The sequence below is a fragment of the Schistosoma haematobium genome, chromosome 3, assembly GCF_000699445.3.
Source record: "Schistosoma haematobium chromosome 3, whole genome shotgun sequence".
Classification (NCBI taxonomy): domain Eukaryota; kingdom Metazoa; phylum Platyhelminthes; class Trematoda; order Strigeidida; family Schistosomatidae; genus Schistosoma; species Schistosoma haematobium.
The window spans coordinates 41,928,064-41,948,152 of NC_067198.1; positions in this window are offsets into that span (position 1 = coordinate 41,928,064).

The following is a 20,089-nucleotide window of genomic DNA, read 5'->3' on the forward strand; positions in this document are numbered from 1 at the left end:
TGAAGTTTAACATGGTTATTGGTACTTTTGAAATCTCATACTAATTTTCCTACTAATATGATAACTTCCCATAAAGAGCATATAACCCAAATATTACCAAGATCTATTACCTAATCACAAACAAATATGTTTAAATTATAAAATTTTTTCAGTCAATGAAGTTAGTTACAATTCAATTCTTAGTATATCTAACAATACAAACGTTGTCCTCCTAATTCTGAACATTTCTTACTCCTTTGTGAGTCTATTTAACCCCCAAATGCCCTGGTACGGCCGAGAGTGGGGAGAGTCCGCTCTCCCTCTCGAAATGCTCTCACATGGCTACGCGTATATAGCCTCTGCCTTGAGAGTCCTATTCACTGCCTTCTCGTGGCGGGGGTGTTGTTTACGAAAATGAGAGAACAAAAACCGAATGTCCAGTGCTTTAACCGGATTCTAAACCAGTGGTGCACATGGGCTTCAGTATCCTGAGGAAACAAATGGTGTATGAACCAATTGTTGGTCACCGACTACCATGGGACTGTATCTCCATACGACGCTCCACTGCCTTGTGGATCAGACCTTCAGGTCGGAGGCTCGTGGAGTGGCCTCCTAAGAAAACCACCTGCTTCGGTTTTGGCACCCGGGCAGTACCACAGCCCTCACACATATCGAATGAGATTTGTGTGGCGCATATATATTTGGTGCCTCCTTGTACCAATATCTATGTATTAAAATAAATAAATAATAAACAAATACAAGTGAAATATTTTACTTACTCGAAATATTGACAAACATAAACCTGAACTGCAAAAACGTATCTTAATTGATTAAACTACAAATTCTCCTAATCAATAATTACAAGTAACTTTCAAGCTATACATAACGATCTATATATATACAAATCACTTTTGTTTAAGGTTAAAGAAAAGACAATTAAAGCATTGAAGTTATTCTTTACTATTTTCCCTTCAAAAGATACAATCTTTTTGTTAAAATGTCTTATTTGCAACTATGTTAATATTGGTTATTCACGAGGAGTAACAGGCGTAAGTAAGTAAGTAAGTAAGTAAATAAGTAATATCGGCTAAATACATTATGTAAGACAAAAACAAATACATTACTGTCAATATACAGTATAAATGTTAAATCAGACTCACCTATATTATTTGTAACCAAATTCATTTATTAGACCTGATTGTATCTAGGTCAAAAATTATTGGAATATTTGCATAGATTTTTTTTGACATACCGTTTATTTCGAAAAAGAACACTTTGAATATTAAGCTAAAATTTATTTGATTTATAGTTTGAATAACAGAATCAAACCATCATAGAGAAATATAATCGAAACAAATCCTTAGTAACAAAATGTCAAATCATTATGTTCATAATATGGAAATACTTATTTTAAGACATTTGATTTAATAAATAATCAAATGTTGAAGTTAGATAATAACACCTTTAGATGTCGGTCAGCTCAGTAGTTTAGTGGTTAAGCGCTCGCGAGCGAGACTGATACGTCCTGGGTTCAAATCTCGCGGGGGGCGGGGTCGTGAATGTAGACTACTGAGGAGTCTCAAAACAGGACGAAACGGCCGTTCAGTGCTTGCAGGTTTTTCATGGTAGTCTAGCTTAAACTGACTCATGATATCAACCATTGAAATTACTTAAAACAATCGATTTAATGAATAATCAAATGTATTTTGACTAGTGAATTGCTTGGTTTGTTGAAAATAAAAAATTTCAAATATAATCAAGTTGTTTGTTGTATAAACGATAACCACGATATGTAATGCTGATTAGTGTTGGAGATGGATGAAAGAAAGTGAGGCGAGGTCAAACCAAAACGTGGAATCACTGCTTCAAGTCATTAACTTGTGATCTGAGACATGTTGGTAGATGTAGACTACTTGGTTGGGACCTCTAAGTGCAAGTTTTTGCTTCAGGACTGGGATGCATGAACACCTGAACTAAGGATAGGAAGTGAAGTAGTCGGACGCATTGACAACTTCATCTTGGAAGTCTGATCAGCCTTAATGGGTCGGTGTCTGACGAAATCTCAGCACAGACTCGAAAAGTTCACTTGGCTTTTGCTAACTTACGTCAACTATGGCGAAAGGCGAGATATCCGTCTATCAATTAACGGACGAGTATACTGCGTAGACGTTCGTTGTGTTCTACTTTACGTCTGCGAAACGTAGCCATTAAGAGTAAAAGATACTCGTAAGTTACTAGTATTCGACCACAGATGACTCAGGAATATTTCCAGCATCTTCTGGGATCATCGGGTAAGTAATAGTGAGGTTAGACACTGGGTATTAGAGAATGATGGTAAATCACTTGATGAGGTTGTGAATCTTCATCGACTGAGATGATTGGGCCACGTGCTGTGTATGCCTGAACACCGATTACCACGACGTACAATGGTGACTAGTGTTGGAGACGGTTGAGAAAATGTTAGGGTCGGTCAAACTAAAACGAGGCATCAGTCCATAATGTCACTAACTTGTGGTCTGAGACATGTTGTTAGATGCAGATTACTTGGTTGGGATGGGGTCCGAGTGACTATCGAAACCAATGATTGGAGACTGTGGATGACATGTCTCAGAATCGGTCACAATGGTGTAGATGTATACACTCTCTGTTTTCTCTTAAACTATGAGATTAAAATCGCTTCATATCTTTCTTTCTACCAACTAATTCTTTCTTCCTGTACTATATCTTTATATGCAATCTTCCTTTTATATATTACCACCATTGAAGTGACTACTTCTATGAATCCAGTGTTCATCTTGATGTGCTAATGCGGTATTGCAACTTGAACCAATGCATATATGTGCCTGGTTCTACGTTGTAGCTGACTGACTGACTTGGTTGGGATCTGCGCGACTGTCGTAACCAATTTTTGGAGACTCTGTATGACATCGTGTAGAATCGATCATAATGACGTAGGTGTATACACTCTTTGTCTTCTCTTAAACCATGAGATTTAAATTACTTTATGTTATATTTGGTCGTCGCAATTGTTGTGCCGAAAAAACACAAGCGCTGATCATTTATACTCGGAACGTGGGACCCCTGCAATTCCCACGGCACGAAGTAAGAACACAAGACTGGTATAAGTGAAGATTTATTAGCCCAAACACTATGACAAGGACGAATCGAATATTGTCTAAAATACACTGGTTTATATATTGATTGTACACCCATTTTGATTAATAATTAGGGTTAGATCACATACTCAGATATAACAAATCACTTAGTGAGCATAGTTCATGTCAATTGAATACAAGAATATCGTATATTATACAGAAGAAAATATCATACTGGGAAAACAATCAAATACTACACTGAATGATCATCACATTGAATTAGAAAGGAATTAATGTTGAACAAAACTCATAATGAGTAAATCAATCGAAAATTGACTTTTCTTTCCATCATATCAAGCAATAATTAATCTACTGGGTATAACTCGGGTCCTAACACTTTATACCTTTCTTTGTATGAACTAATTATTTCTCCCTGTATTATATCCTTATCCTTTATACATAACTATCATTGAATTAACTATTCCTATGAATCGGGTGTTCATCTTGTTATGCTAAAGCAGTGTGACAACTTGAACCGATACATATATGTGCCTGGTTCTACGTTGTAGCTGACTAACTTATTGTTAATTAATGTTAGAAATTTGCTGATTAAAGGTTTATTAAATATTCGATAAAAATGAAAAAAAAAGAAAGTAATTACAAATAAAATTGGAAATCATAATGAAATTATTAAAATATCAGTGAGTCAATGAACAACCGATTAAATTAAGTATCAGACCAATTATTGATAAAAAGTTATCTGATTCACACAATTATAAACGAGTTTATCTCAGGCAATATATGAATACTATATGTATATGCTTGCTAGTATAAGAAGATGAATAGTGGAAATTCATTTTACTTTAGGACGAACGTCTATAAATGTATACACCCATGCAATCTAACTAGATCAATTGTTGAACGTTCAGGTTTTATAGTGAGTTTGAAATATTTATAGTTCATTTTATGTAATGGAAACAGATTTCCAACTTCATCAACTCTATAGGTCATGGAAACCTACAAGAAATAGCTGAATGCTATCTTGAGGATATTTAGTATCATATAATTTTAATGAAGTTAGATGGTTTCGTTGAGGAATTAGAATATTTATAAAGTAAATTTCTTCATGACCTGATAATTTTGTCACAGACGGACAATTAAAATACTCAGTAAGGGGTTTTTGTGGATATTATAGTAATTTAATAGTTGAGTTCATGAGTCAATTGAAGCAAGATCACCATGGAAAATCTGGAAGAACTGGACGGTCGTTTCATCCTACTACGGGAATCCTTGACAGTGCACATCAACGACCCGGAATCCAGTGGTGTCAACGTCCAACTCCAACCAATCCACGGCATTGAGTTGCCGTCCACCATTGTCTCCAGTGAGTTACTATCTCACAACAGATTCAGTTGAACTTCACTACTTCTCACTAGAAATTCAGGAAGTACCTTTTGAAGCCAGTCACTAGTGAGCATATTATTATTATTATTATTATTATTATTATTATTATCAGAAAGTGGATTTTTTGAATATTATAGTAATTTAATAGTTGAGTTCATGAGTCAATTGAAGCGAGGTCACGATGGAAAACCTGGAAGCATTGGACGGTCATTTCGTTCTACTATGGGACTCCTCTGCATTGTGTATTCACGATCCATCCCCACGAGATTTGAATTTGAATTCCTTTGAATGACACAGAATGCCTTATTGTATTGACCTTTATTCTTCTGAAATACAGTAAGAAATCAACCACTACAATCAACATTATATAACATATCAAAGAACTAAAAATAGTAGAATTTAACACTAAATCTTGGTAGATTATAATCAATTGGTTATAATAATTTGTAAATATACGAAGTTTCATTTTTAGTTAGTGAAAGGAACCGTTTTGGAACGAACGAACGAACGAACGAACGAACGAACGAACGAACGAACGAACGAACGAAAGAAAGAAAGAAAGAAAGAAAGAAAGAAAGAGAAAAAAACAAGTACATTTGACATCCATGTATTCAATAAGCTGAAACGAATAAGTAATCACTATTAACTAAATGATATATGTTACATATAAACAATTCTTAACAAATACTTTGACAGAATTCCCAATTCTTATATTGTAAACTATGATTTATCATCATTTATTATTTATCAATATAAAATTACCAAATATACTACTGAAATAAATGCTAAAAAATACAAAACTAAACAGCTGATGTAATTGTATAATTGTTTCATTCAATAATAAATAACTTTTGACACATGACCTTACAATTTTGCACTTGTTAAATTGTGTGTGTGTGTGTGTGTGCATACGTATCCATTGTATTTGGATATAAAATATATGTACTTATTTAATACAAACTCCATATAAACATGTAATATATATATATATATATATATAGCCTAATAATTATGATATAATTATAACAAAGTTAATTGATGACACTAATCAAGTGAATAGAATATTTATGTGTGTTATAACTTGTGATCGCCGATTAGATTGGCAGTGAATTAACGATCGAACCGAGGACGCGTAAAACACGTACAAGCAGCCTAGAGTCTTGATTGGTCCTGCTTTCCTCCTAACCTAGCTCAGCCAGTTAAGTCCAGAACACCAATCTCATCTTCTACAGTGGTCTAATGGTTAAGTGCTCGCGCGCGAAACCATTAAGTCCTTGGTTCGAATCCCGTGAGGTGCGGGGTCGTGGATGCGCACTGTTGAAGAGTCTCATACCAGGACGAAACGGCCGTCCAGTGCTTCTCAGGTTTTCCATGGTGGTCTAGCTTCAATTGACTCATGATTTCAATCTGTGAAATTTCTAAAAAATCTCCACAAAACCCATTCTGATAATATGAATCATTATATTTCAAACTGTTAGGTCCCGAGAAACATAATGAATGGTAACTTTGGGATCCTTTTATGAACCAATACTAAATGTATATTTTTATCGTATAATTGTTATGTAACTAGACTATTCATATTCCTCTTATTATAAATTTTATTTTGACCTATGAACTATTACTATAAACACTACTAATGAATCCTATACTTTTGGTGGAGTTTTGTTCTCTGAGCTGGATGGTTTGGTCGTGGAGCTTTCAAATAGAACTATTTGAAGTTTGTGCTGATGATGTCGTTCAGAAGGACGATGAAAGCTCCATGACCAAACCATCCAGCTCAGAGAACAAAACTCCACCAAAATCATCCACTTGAGCTAAAAATCTTCTCCACCATCTCAGAATCCTATACTATAAGGAAATATAATTTGATCAGTTTAATAAAACAATAATGTATTAAGTTTCACTGGGAAAATGAGTTAATAAGTTTTAATGAAATTCAACTCAGTCAATACTTTTAATACTTTCAACAACAACAAAAAATTCCTTTACTATAAACAATAGTTAGGGCTAAAATGTATAAATCAGTGAACACTGTATTACTAAAACCAATATTATATTGTAATATTACAGTTTTATATACAATGAAAAGTAAATTTTAAAAAAAATCTATGATGAAATATCATCTATCAGGGACTATTCAAAATATGTTCTTCATCATTAGCAGTAGCAGAGATGGATGGTAAGTAACAATGGAGTTTAAGGAACCAGTTTCGTCCTTTTTGGGACTCGTTAACTGGATGTACCTAATGATTGAGATAGTGGAGAAAGATTTTTAGCTCATTCACCTGAGCTACACACGATCAAACCAATTAGTTCAGAGAACAAAACTCTATCAAAGTGCTTAATGACTTTATGATAATATCGAGGCAAGCATTACAAGATGTACATATGTCAAAAAGAAACTGATCAATTGTTGTCCTAAACATCAATGGGGAGATTTAAGCAAATAATACAAATGAATTTTTCTATGATTTTTATACGATAAACGAATAAACTAAGTACTTTACTAAATGACTTACAAATCTTGGATTGTCCAGCTTTTAATCTTTATTTATTTGTTATGTATTATTTTATATTCACAACACTTTTGTTAACTTTAAAATGTAATATCAATAAGTTTTTGTTTGACCACAGATGTATTGGAGACATTACCAGCATCTGTTGGGATCACCGGATAAGTAATAGTGAGGCTAGACACTGGGTATTAGAGAATGATGGTAAATCACTTGATGAGGTTGTAAATCTTCATCGACTGAGATGATTGGGCCACGTGTTGTGCATTCCTGAACACCGATTACCACGACGTGCAATGCTGACTAGTGTAGGGGATGGTTGTAAGAGAGTGAGAGACAGTCAAATCAAAACGTGACATCAGTCCATAATGTCACTAACTTGTGGTCTGAGACATGTTGTTAGATGCAGATTACTTGGTTGGGATGGGGTCCGAGTGACTATCGAAACCAATGATTGGAGACTGTGGATGACATGTCTCAGAATCGGTCACAATGGTGTAGGTGTATACACTATTCAACTTCCCTTCAACTATGAGATTAAAATCGCTTCATATATTTCTTTCTATGAGCCAATTCTTTCTTCCTGTACTATATCCTTATATGCAATCTTTCTTTTATATATTACCACCATTGAAGTGACTACTTCTATGAATCCAGTGTTCATCTTGATGTGCTAATGAGGTGTGGCAACTTGGACCGATGCATATATGTGCCTGATTCTACTTTGTAGCTGAGTGACTGACTGAATAACTTTTTATTAACGTAGAATAACATAAACTACAATAAATTCTCATCAATTACTTACTTGCTTGGATATCGAAATAACAAGCTGTGAGTAATATACGTAAAGTCAACGAAATGTTATTGAACACCAACGAAAACATCCATCAAGCTGAACCGTTTCTACATTAGAGGACTGATTACTAGAAATTGTATTTTTCTACCGAGTTTTATTAAGGTTGAGGATAATCAAAGAGAACTGGAGAACTGTACATTATGAATCAATGTATGCCACAGTATGTTCATACTCTGAGCTGCTCTAAACTGTTAAATCAAATACACGAAATCGCCCTGGTAAAATTTTATTTGTTTTGTACAGTCGCCAAAGTGGCTGTATTGCTCCTTTACCATGATACGGTAGCCCAGTTTATGTAATGCTCGAGAGATGTAACTTTGCCATAGGTTATAGAGGTTAAATTATTCCTGTTCAACTCGAGAGGACCCATTATCCACGCATACTTATAAAAGTAAAGCTATTTAAAAATTAAAAGTCCTATTAACTTGATTTCCATAAGTATATGACACTCCATTCATAAAGCTGTAGTGTCGGTTACTATATTAAGCCCATATAACTTATTCTAGCTTCTGGAGAGGCCAATTTATCCATTCTTCTGGAATCACGTTTTGACACTATTAATTATTCACTTATCAACTTTGACTGTTTTTTATATGAGCGTATATATGTGCACTTCTTATCCCATTCATCACATGCCTGTAACTTATTTTTATGTGACTCTAAATATTGATTAACGCTTGATTAAAGAGAAGTTGGCTCACACGACTTCTCCATTGAGCGTCATTTTGTTTCTCTCTCTTCTATTCGCTTTGTCCCTCTGATTGTCTGTCCAGATTAATGATTCTACAAATTATATGTATTCAAAAATCCTTTCTCGTATTTGACTTATTTTAATCCCGTTATTCACGAACGCGCATTAAGTTGATAATTATATACGACGGTAGGCAATATATATATATATATATATATATATATATATATATATATATATATATATATATATATATATATATATATATATATATATATATATATATAGCAATCATTCAATAGTGATCAATATATGATCCAACTAGAGTCAGATCCTGGACCACTAAAGTGTTTCCTAGTTTTCAATAGTTTTCTAATCGAATTCAATCAGTAATATTGTGGTGCGTGCTACTTATATTGATATAAGTAGTATATGACGTGAGTCAGGAATGTAATGTCCGGCAGCAGAAGATGAGGAAGATCAAGAAAGGAAGAGAGGGAATAGTAAGCAATTAGTATAGAAATGCAAGAACAATGAAGTTTGAGGCAATCATTGAACATTTTGCAAATTAAATATTATAGTATGGTTTTTCTATTTTATGAAGTAACTCTGTAATGTTTCATCTCAAATGATCAAAATGAATAATGATTAGATCATCCTTGTTTTGTTTTTAAACAACATTTAACAATTATAGTTCATGTGGTGATCATTAAGATCTATCTGTGGAAATTACTTTATCCATAACAACATTGTTCACTGTGAGAAACGGGATGTATAACAATTATAAACTATAATAGAATTGATTCGATCACTAAATGATAAATATGTGCAAAACCAACAACAAAAACAAAACAAACATTGATCACTATGATCGAAATGATGTTGATTTATTTGTTTTTTTGTTAATGAAAATGAGAAATCCCTTTTGTTTGTTTGTTTGTTTTTTCAATAAAAAATAAGAAGTTACAACAAGTATTCACATTCATAAGTTGAATTATTGTTTGTTTTTGTAAACTCTGAAGTAGATACTACAGATGATTTAACTTTATTGTTCATGCCATGAATTATTCAGTGAAAGTTTAAGAGATCCTTAAGATTAATTTATCTTTCTCAATTTTATTTATTTATTTAAACATATAAATATTGGTACAAGGAGGCACCAAACAGATATGCGCCACAGAAACCATTCAATTTATGTGAGGGTTGGGCTACTACTCCGGTGTCCAAACAGAAACAGGTGGTTTTCTTAGGGGGTCACACCTCAAGCCTTTGGCCTAAAGGTTCAATCCAGAAGGCATTAGAGTAACGTAAAGAGATATAGTCCCATGGAAGTCAGTGACCAACCGTAGGTTCATACGCCTTGTGTGTTTTGTTCGGTCGTCACAATTGTTGTGCCGGAAAAAGCCGCTGATCACTTATACTAGGAACGAGGGACTTTTGCAATTCCCATGATGCGAAAGTAAGAACACAAAGACTGGTTTAACTGATGATTTATTAGCCCCAAAACACGACGACGAACGATGATCAAAATAGTCTAAAACACACTGGTTTATATATTGATTTTACACCCATTTTTGATTAATAATTAGGATGAAATCACATGTATGAAGGATACTTAGAGTTATTACAAATCACAGACTGATTATAGTTCGTGTCAATGGAATACAAGAATAAAATATCATACGACAAAAAAAAAACAATTACTACAGTGAATGATCATCACATTGAATTAGAAGGGAAGTAATATTGAACAAAACTCATAATAAGTAAATCAATCGAAAATTGATTTTTCTTCCCATCATATCATTTTGTTACCTCATTATCCTGGAGTACATGTACACCATTGGTTTGGAATCAGGGTTTTCCAAATCCCCTAGGTAGATTTTCTGTATCCATCAGCCCGATTAAAGCACCGGACATTCTCTTTTCGTCCTCTTGATTTCGTAAACAACAGTAATGCAACGAGAAAGCAGTGAGTATGACTTCCGTTTCAGTGATTGTATGCACATGACTACTTGAGAGCATTTTGAGAGGGAGAGATGACTCTCGCCATTCTTGACCGTACTATTGCATTTTGGGGGGCTGTCTTTCTCAAAACTATTAAGCAATAAAAACAAGACATTCTGAAGATTATTATAATCATTCATTTAAAAATGTACACCTTTTGTACATCAAACATTCTTAATGATACATTTTCCTTCGGAAGGAATAGGTAGGGTAGGGTTATAAAATCTCTTCAGCTCTGTAGTTTATAATTAAAACGTATAGTTAATTAAAACTGGGTGAATATGTACTAATAAGCAGGATAGTTATTTCATTTTTGCCTGGGACTATGAATAATAAAATATAATAAACCTACAAAATACATTTACATATCACAGAATTCATTCATTCTTTCTTACTGAGTGGTATATCCAGAATACATTGTTGTCTCTTATTCAATGTGTAGTTACTCCTGTTACCTATTTTGGATGATAGGCCACCGACCAGGATTCTTTAACAAACTCTATTTTAAGCTCTTCTTTCTAAATGTAGTCAAATGAATTCATTCTTTTGAAACCTATCCTCAGTTCCCAACGGAATGTGTCATTTGGTCTGCTTCTTTTCCTTTTGCACTGAGGATTTCAAGTTAAACTTTGTCTCATGATGCAGTTCCATGATTTTAGCAATGTATGTTCTATCTAACTCCAGAGATCTTTCCTACATATACTGAGTATCTTGTGTGGACAACTGTTTGTCAATATCTGCAGTTTATTGATGATGATGATTTTAGTAGTTCTTAGAGTTTCAGCTCCATACAATACAACTATCTTGACATTTATAGTGTGATTTTGGTGATGGCCGACAGTGATTTTGAGTTTCAAATCTTCTTTAGTGATAGGAATGCTGACACTGCTTTGTCAAACAGTGTACTTACATATGCCTTGCATCATCCTTGTTTTTCAATGATTTTGTCCATGTACGTAAAAATTCCTACCTCACCAAGAGTTTCTCCATCAATTATGATTGGTCTGGTACTCACTGTGTTGTATTTTAGGATCTCGTTTTTTTATTTTTTCGCGTTGAGGCTTATTGCAGCAGAAGATGCTGCTACACTGTCTGTCTTTACCTTCATTTGTTAGCGTGTGTATGATAGAAGAGGTAGGTATAATAATTAGAAGTAATCAAATTAGTTTACTTACCTACTTACTTACTTACTCCTGTTAGCCGTCATCGATAAGCATATGCCGCTCACTACAATTCTCCATCCAACTCTGTCCTGGACTATCCTTTCCGTTGGCTTCCAGTTGCTATTCATTCTTTTGATAATTTCTTCAAATTCCCGACGTGGTGTGTTCTTTAGCCTTCCTCTTTTCCTGTTCCCCCCAATATTCCAAGTTAATGCTTGCCTCATGATATAGTTTGGTGATTTCCTCAATGTATGTCCTATTCACTTCCAACGTATTTTCGTAATTTCCTCTTCAAATGGAAGCTGGTTTGTTCTCCCTCATGGTAGCTTGTTACTGATGGTATACGATAAACCGACATTGAGTATTTTGAGTAGACAATTGTTCAGAAATACTAGTACTTTTTCGATGTTGTTTGTAATAGTGGTCCCTCATGTTTCATCTCCGTTCATCAGAACTGTCTTGACGTTCTTATTGAAGATTCTGACTGGATGTTGGTTGACAGTTGTTTTGAATTCTGTATGTGTTTCATATGTACGACTGCTATCCTTGCTAATGATCGTCACAGTAATTTAAATGCTTTGAGTTTAATCTGTAACACTTGGAGGAAAAGAGGTTATATTTTATGCTGAGGCTGTTAAGCCTACTGAAATGTTGAAGAGTAGGCTCGTCCATGCACTTATGTTAACGCCTCCAGACCCTAATTCCCCAGACGTATGTTGAGGATTAAGTAAGTAAAAAACTGGAGATATTAGCAATCCAGTTTTGTGTACTTTTAGGAGGTATAAAGCCATAATACCGCGGTATCTGTGTGTCTGAGTGTTGCATATGAGCCCTGGGAGATTCCACCTGTTTGTTTTAGTAACCGAGTCGACTATTGTTCAATCGTTCATTCAGGTCTTTTATGGAGGTAATTCCTGAAACTCACGGTGATCAGTGAACAATGTATTCATCTTTTCTCTGTAGGTTGTTTCTGTACATAATGTGTATACATCAACAAACTAAACGTTTTTGTACAAAAATATTTTATTTAGCTTTTCAATTTACAGTGGTCTCCTATTTGAATACTCTTATGTTTCTTAAAAGTCCAAGTCTAATTCAATTTTTATTCATAACTTTACTTTTCTCAATTTATTTATCTTAATAGCCTTCCTTCATAACCAAAAGACCAGTTTCATTTGCTGCCTTACCGTTAGTAAATAATGTGTTGGAGATATCGGAGGAATTCGGTCTTTAAAATCTGTAAAAAATTCACCTTGGATAGCTCCAATATTCGTAGTTAGAGAAAAAAAGGAATTCTATTGCGTTTAAGTATTACAGAGTGCAGTGATGAAGAGTTTAAAGAGGCTAACTCCTTATTAATCATGTTTAGCAGGAACCATACAGCATTGCTTAGTGGGGGTGATATAGTGAACGAAGTGTAGTGAACTATAAACTTTATGTTATCTTCTTCCAGTTTCGATTTCCAGACTGTTTTAATCTGAAGCTTATGTTATCGTTAATTGTTGTTCACTGCTTTCCTAATTAAGTGTGAGTTCATTATACACGCTTTCTGGGTCGTTGATTCAATTTTTTCGTTTATTCATCTTCTATTTTCCACACTCACACTACTCTACATGCTATCCTAGTACACAAATTAACTTCTGGCTAGACGCGAACTGCTGCATAAGAGTTAGATTGATTGTTTTAATTCGGTGTGATTTTTGTTGAACATTATACTTTATTCGATTCAGTGCGATAGCTGCTCAACGTAATATTAAATTTTTTCACTGTGATATTTTGTGTAGAATCCCACTAATTTTATTCTTGTATGACACTTACTTAGCATTATATATTTTGTATCAACCTAATGTATTCTTTTGTAATTCTATTTGCTTTCCTTGTATGTGGTATTTATTAACTAATCATCAAGTTCGTGTAAAATCATTATGCTACTAAGTGAAAACTTCAGGGTAAAGCTAGCGTATTTTAAATTCAATAACATATTCTTTTGTACCTGTCCTGATATTCTCATTTCTGTTTTGGGAATAGCAGCACCAACTTGCGATTTATTCCTAATTCACATTTAACAAGAAACTGGGTACATATTATGTATTATTGTAATCATGAAATGAATTATCAAAATAGTCGGTAAACTTCGACTTACTAATGTTGACAACACTACTCAGTAAACCAAACGAAACAAACTATTGATCGTCGTCTTTATTTTAAGTTTATGATTATATTATTACTTTACATAAGAATAAAAGCCTGAAATTCAACTTTCCCAGTCAGCACTTTTAAAAGAGTTTGCTTGTAACAGCTCAGGTTGGTTGGTTAAGAGTTGACACCAAACAACCAAGCATATGCTAAAACAGTATTGTTCAAGTATTCATTCACTCCCTTATTTTTTATAAGCGTTATATTCCCTATTATCTTATATTGAGTGTTGAGAGCCTTTGTTTGTCTGAACAGATAATCCCACGCCCCACTGTGACTGCGCGAAGATCGAAATAAAGACCTATTCACTACTTCTCTGGTTTCTCCTATCAATAGCACGAGGGTTACCTTAAGACACGAAAGTGGTGAGCCCTTTTTGAACACAAATTTAATCTCATTTCTGTTATTAACATTTTTTTTACTTAATCGTAAAAGTAGACCTGATTATCCGTAAACTAAGTTGAGTATATAACTAGTTTATTCCGTATTATCTTAAGTTATTCGTGTTATAGTAACCATTTTTCGTGCCAACTTTATTGCTATATTTGTCACATACCTCATGTCAGACTCAATAGAAGCCCATAATCTGGAGGATTTGTCACCAGTGGAGATAGACACTGTTATGACTACGAAATCCCGACTTCCAGAATTTGATCGTAGTGATCCTGAGTTGTGGTTTGCTCAACTAGAGCATTATTTCACGAGACACAATATCAAATCTGAAGGGATTCGCTATAGAGACTTGTGTTCTATCCTTCCTCCTTCAGTCGCCAGAGAAGTCCGTGACTTGATTTTAGATCCACCATCACCACAACCATACACCATCTTAAGACGAGAGATAATGAACCGTTTATCATTATCAGATAGTCAAAGAATTCAAAGACTTTTTCAAGGTGAAACACTAGGTGATCGGTCGCCGTCACAGTTTTTACGTCACCTCCAAGTCTTAGTGGGTGATAACACAGTGGGTGAAACAGTCCTAAAACAAGGATGGATACAAGCTCTCCCACGCTACGTCCAACACTGTTTGGATGCACAAGATCCTGAAACCTCATTATCTCACTTAGCGCGTATAGCCGATAGAATAATGGAAAGAGGTCCTCCAACTGGATCAGGCACAATAAGTCACACACAAAAAGTAGAATCAGCAAAAGACCCCGTAATAGAAGGACTCATTGCGAGTGTTAAGAGTCTCACTGAGGCTGTCACCAGAATGCAAATGGGTCATAGAAACAGGAGCAGGTCACCACAACGACCACGATCCAAGTCACAAAACAGGTCACAAATGTCCAGACAATCTGGGCAGTTTTGTTAGTACCACTGGACGTTTGGTGTCAACTCAACCAAGTGCATGCAACCATGCGTCTGGCCTAAGCATAATTCTAAGACAGCGGGAAACGAGTAACCCCTCCCCAGGTCGCGACGACTGAGGAGGGGCGCCTAAACAGTCGCTTGTTTTATGTTGGAGACAGAAACTCTGGCTTGAATTTCTTGGTGGATACTGGCGCTGCTCTTAGCATCATCCCTTAAAATAAAACTGAGATTAGTCGAGAAACATCATCAATTACACTTCAAGCTGCAAATAAAACTAAAATTGCGACATTTGGGCAGAAAAATTTAACCCTAGATTTGGGGTTCAGGAGGCAATTCCCTTGGGTTTTCACGGTAGCCGACTTAGATCTGGCAATACTGGGGATGGACTTTCTAGAGAGATACGAATTTCTAGTTGACACCAAGAAACGGCGATTAACACTAAGAGAAACTTCGTATTACACAAAAGGCAAAGAAAGTCACATAAGCTCTCTTAACTTGATTCAAACTCCTCCAGTAACAACAGCGAAATTCCAAGATATACTCGCGGAATTTCCAAACTTAACTAAACAAAACCCACAGCCTTCCAAAGACAAACTAAAAGTAAGTCACACTATCAAAACCGAAGGTGCACCGGTTTTTGCGAAACCCAGGAGACTAGCACCAGATAAGCTCAAAATCGCTAGGGCCGAGTTTGATTATATGCTACAACTGGGAATTATCCGTCCCTCTGATAGTCAATGGGCATCCCCTTTGCATATGGTCCCAAAGAAGAATGAAGGTGAATGGCGACTGTGCGGGGATTACAGAGCCCTAAACCGTCAAACCGTACCAGATAGGTACCCAATACCTCATATCCAAGATTTCACCAACGGTTTACAGGGTATGAACATATTCACTAAAATTGACTTAGTCAGGGCATATCACAATATCCCGGTGGCTGATGAAGATATCCCCAAAACAGCTATTACAACACCCTTCGGCTTATTCGAGTTTGTACGCATGCCATTCGGCCTGAGAAACGCAGCACTTCCTCAGATATTCTTATTCCACATTCTCACACTCTTTCTCTTGAAAGCACGCAGCAAACCGTCAGCGATAGTTGTAGAAGAGATCACATGCTACAAAATAAGATGACAAGCTAGTAAATGAAGAGACATCCATGGACTATCGTGGACAGCGTTAGTCGTAACTGAGTGTAAGTCAAATAGTGAGCGAGTTGATAATTTTCCCTTGGGATGAGAAATAGAACTAAGGTGATTTCGATAGATAGGTTAATCGAACCGACGTTCCTACGGAAGTCGATTCTAAGGGGAAGCTAATGTAACAGCTCAGGTTGGTTGGTTAAGAGTTGACACCAAACAACCAAGCATATGCTAAAACAGTATTGTTCAAGTATTCATTCACTCCCTTATTTTTTATAAGCGTTATATTCCCTATTATCTTATATTGAGTGTTGAGAGCCTTTGTTTGTCTGAACAGATAATCCCACGCCCCACTGTGACTGCGCGAAGATCGAAATAAAGACCTATTCACTACTTCTCTGGTTTCTCCTATCAATAGCACGAGGGTTACCTTAAGGCACGAAATGGTTTTGAAACTTCATATCTGTATACAAAATCATTGGAAAGAAGACGGTTACATACTTTAAAATGAGATATAAAGTCTTTATCAGAGGTACTGTTATTAAACAAATGTACTCTCAGACTGAAGAGAAAGAAACAAAGAATATCACGTAGACTTTAGCACAAATTTATAAACATAAAAGTCGAGAAAATTATTTTGATGAGATTCTGCAACTTCTATATCCATATAAACGTCATAACCAGTTGTATGAACTACTCAGTAGTATGAGAACAGCTTTTGTATTCGCTCATCAGTTTTTATAATAATGGAAATCGTAAGAGGGTTCATTACATTGGCGGCCTTCATGTGTGAATACAAACCGGAGAACATAATAAAAAACTTACTGAATGTAAGTGATCAATTATTTACTGAGATCCTTTAATTAAATCGGTAAATCAGAGTCTGCTCCACTTTCTTCACAAACGTTTTGGGGGGATAAGAAGTACCGACAGATTGGAAAGAATGATACCTCATCAAGGTACTAAAAAAAACAGAAATCGGTCAGCGTGAGGCCTACAGAGGCATCACAATACTATCGGTGCCATGAAAAGTTTTCAACAAAATGTTGTTGAATCGGATGAAAGATTTAGTAGATGACAATATCCGCAAAGGTGGCTAATGCGCCGAGCAAATCGTTACACTACGAATCCTTACGGGTTAGTCGTTTGAGTGACACTCATCGCCATACACCGACTTCCATGACTATGAGAAGGCATATGACATGGTGGATAGGAGAACCTAATGGTTGTACGAACTTATGGTTCCTTTGTACATGATTGCCCTCTGACTAAGAATCGCAAACATATTACGTCGATTTGTGCTCATCTAGTTATACCTACTTTACATTGTACTATTCCGGGAATCCAAGATTGGAAGGAAAAAGAAGAAGACAGCTATTAACGACAGTCGAAAAAAACGGGGAAAGCCAAGACATAAACTGAATACACAGAGACAAACAAGGAATTGAAGTGGAGCATTGGAGCCGATAAGCAGAAATATGTGTTAGCAACGACAGCGGAAAATGCTACAAGAGAAGAAAATATGAAATAATTATATAATACATAGAAGTAACTGCAAAGATGCTCCACGTTCTATTTAGGAGGAAGAACAAGTCCCAATAAACTGGAAGAAACGACACCTCGTCAAGATACTAAAGAAAGATTTAAGCAAATGCGAGAACTAACTACAGAGTCATCACACTGTTGTCAGTATCAGGGAAGGTTTTTAACAGAGTGTTTCTGAAATGGATGAAGGACTCGGTAGATGCCCAACTTCAAGTTCAGATTCCGTAAGGATCGGTTGTGCACTGAGCACACCGCGAAACTACGAATCATCGTCGAACAATCAGTTGAATGGAGCTCGTCACTATGCACCAACTTCCTTGACTATGAGAAGGCGTTTGAAATATTGGATAGGTAGACCTTTACAACCTTCTTCCACACTGGTGTACATGAGAAGACCGTCAACATTATTCGGAATTCATACGACAGACTACACTGCAAAGTCGTGAATGGAGAACAGCTGACAGATGTATTTCAAGTGGGGAGCGGAGTCAGATAAGGCTTCTTACTCTCCCGCTGTATCTTTCTTCTGATCATTATCAGGATATTGACATCTGAGGGGAAGCACAGAATAAAAAGGATAGGCTATGTGCGGGTGGACGATTTAGACTTCGCAGATAACTCGGCCCTTTTATCTCACACAGCAACGAATGCAGATGAAGACAGCTAGTGTAGCAGCAGCAGACTCTACATTATCAGGCTTCAACCCACACAATGGGGCAGGCAAGATCTTCAAATACAACAGTGAACACTAACCCGACTATACTTGATGGAGAAACTCAGTGGGAAGTGGAATGTTTAACGTAGTTGGTCAGCAAGATCAACGATCAACGAAAAGAATCCGATGCAAGAGTAAAATTAAGGATTGGCAAACTAAGGGCCACATTTTTACAGATGAAACACACACAGAATTCAAAACAACTGTCAACCTACATCCAGTCAAAATCTTCAACAAGAAAGTCAAGAAAATTCTGATGAAGTAAATAAGATATTTTTGTACAAAAACGTTTAGTTTGTTGATGTATACACATTATGTACAGAAACAACCTACAGAGAAAAGATGAATACATTGTTCACTGATCACCGTGAGTTTCAGGAATTACCTCCATAAAAGACCTGAATGAACGATTGAACAATAGTCGACTCGGTTACTAAAACAAACAGGTGGAATCTCCCAGGGCTCATATGCAACACTCAGACACACAGATACCGCGGTATTATGGCTTTATACCTCCTAAAAGTACACAAAACTGGATTGCTAATATCTCCAGTTTTTTACTTACTTAATCCTCAACATACGTCTGGGGAATTAGGGTCTGGAGGCGTTAACATAAGTGCATGGACGAGCCTACTCTTCAACATTTCAGTAGGCTTAACAGCCTCAGCATAAAATATAACCTCTTTTCCTCCAAGTGTTACAGATTAAACTCAAAGCATTTAAATTACTGTGACGATCATTAGCAAGGATAGCAGTCGTACATATGAAACACATACAGAATTCAAAACAACTGTCAACCAACATCCAGTCAGAATCTTCAATAAGAACGTCAAGACAGTTCTGATGAACGGAGATGAAACATGAGGGACCACTATTACAAACAACATCGAAAAAGTACTAGTATTTCTGAACAATTGTCTACTCAAAATACTCAATGTCGGTTTATCGTATACCATCAGTAACAAGCTACCATGAGGGAGAACAAACCAGCTTCCATTTGAAGAGGAAATTACGAAAATACGTTGGAAGTGAATAGGACATACATTGAGGAAATCACCAAACTATATCATGAGGCAAGCATTAACTTGGAATATTGGGGGGAACAGGAAAAGAGGAAGGCTAAAGAACACACCACGTCGGGAATTTGAAGAAATTATCAAAAGAATGAATAGCAACTGGAAGCCAACGGAAAGGATAGTCCAGGACAGAGTTGGATGGAGAATTGTAGTGAGCGGCATATGCTTATCGATGACGGCTAACAGGAGTAAGTAAGTAAGTGGGCAAGTAAGTAATTAAGTAAGAACTATTGTAATGAACACTACTTATTTTATCGATTTACGACATGCTCGTCACTGATATTCAGAGTTTGTCAGCTGTTTTCTCTGTAACGCACTCATAATCAAAGGATACTAACCCAGTGACACAAGAGGTCAAGGATGAATGATTCTGAAGACACATTTGGAAGGTTG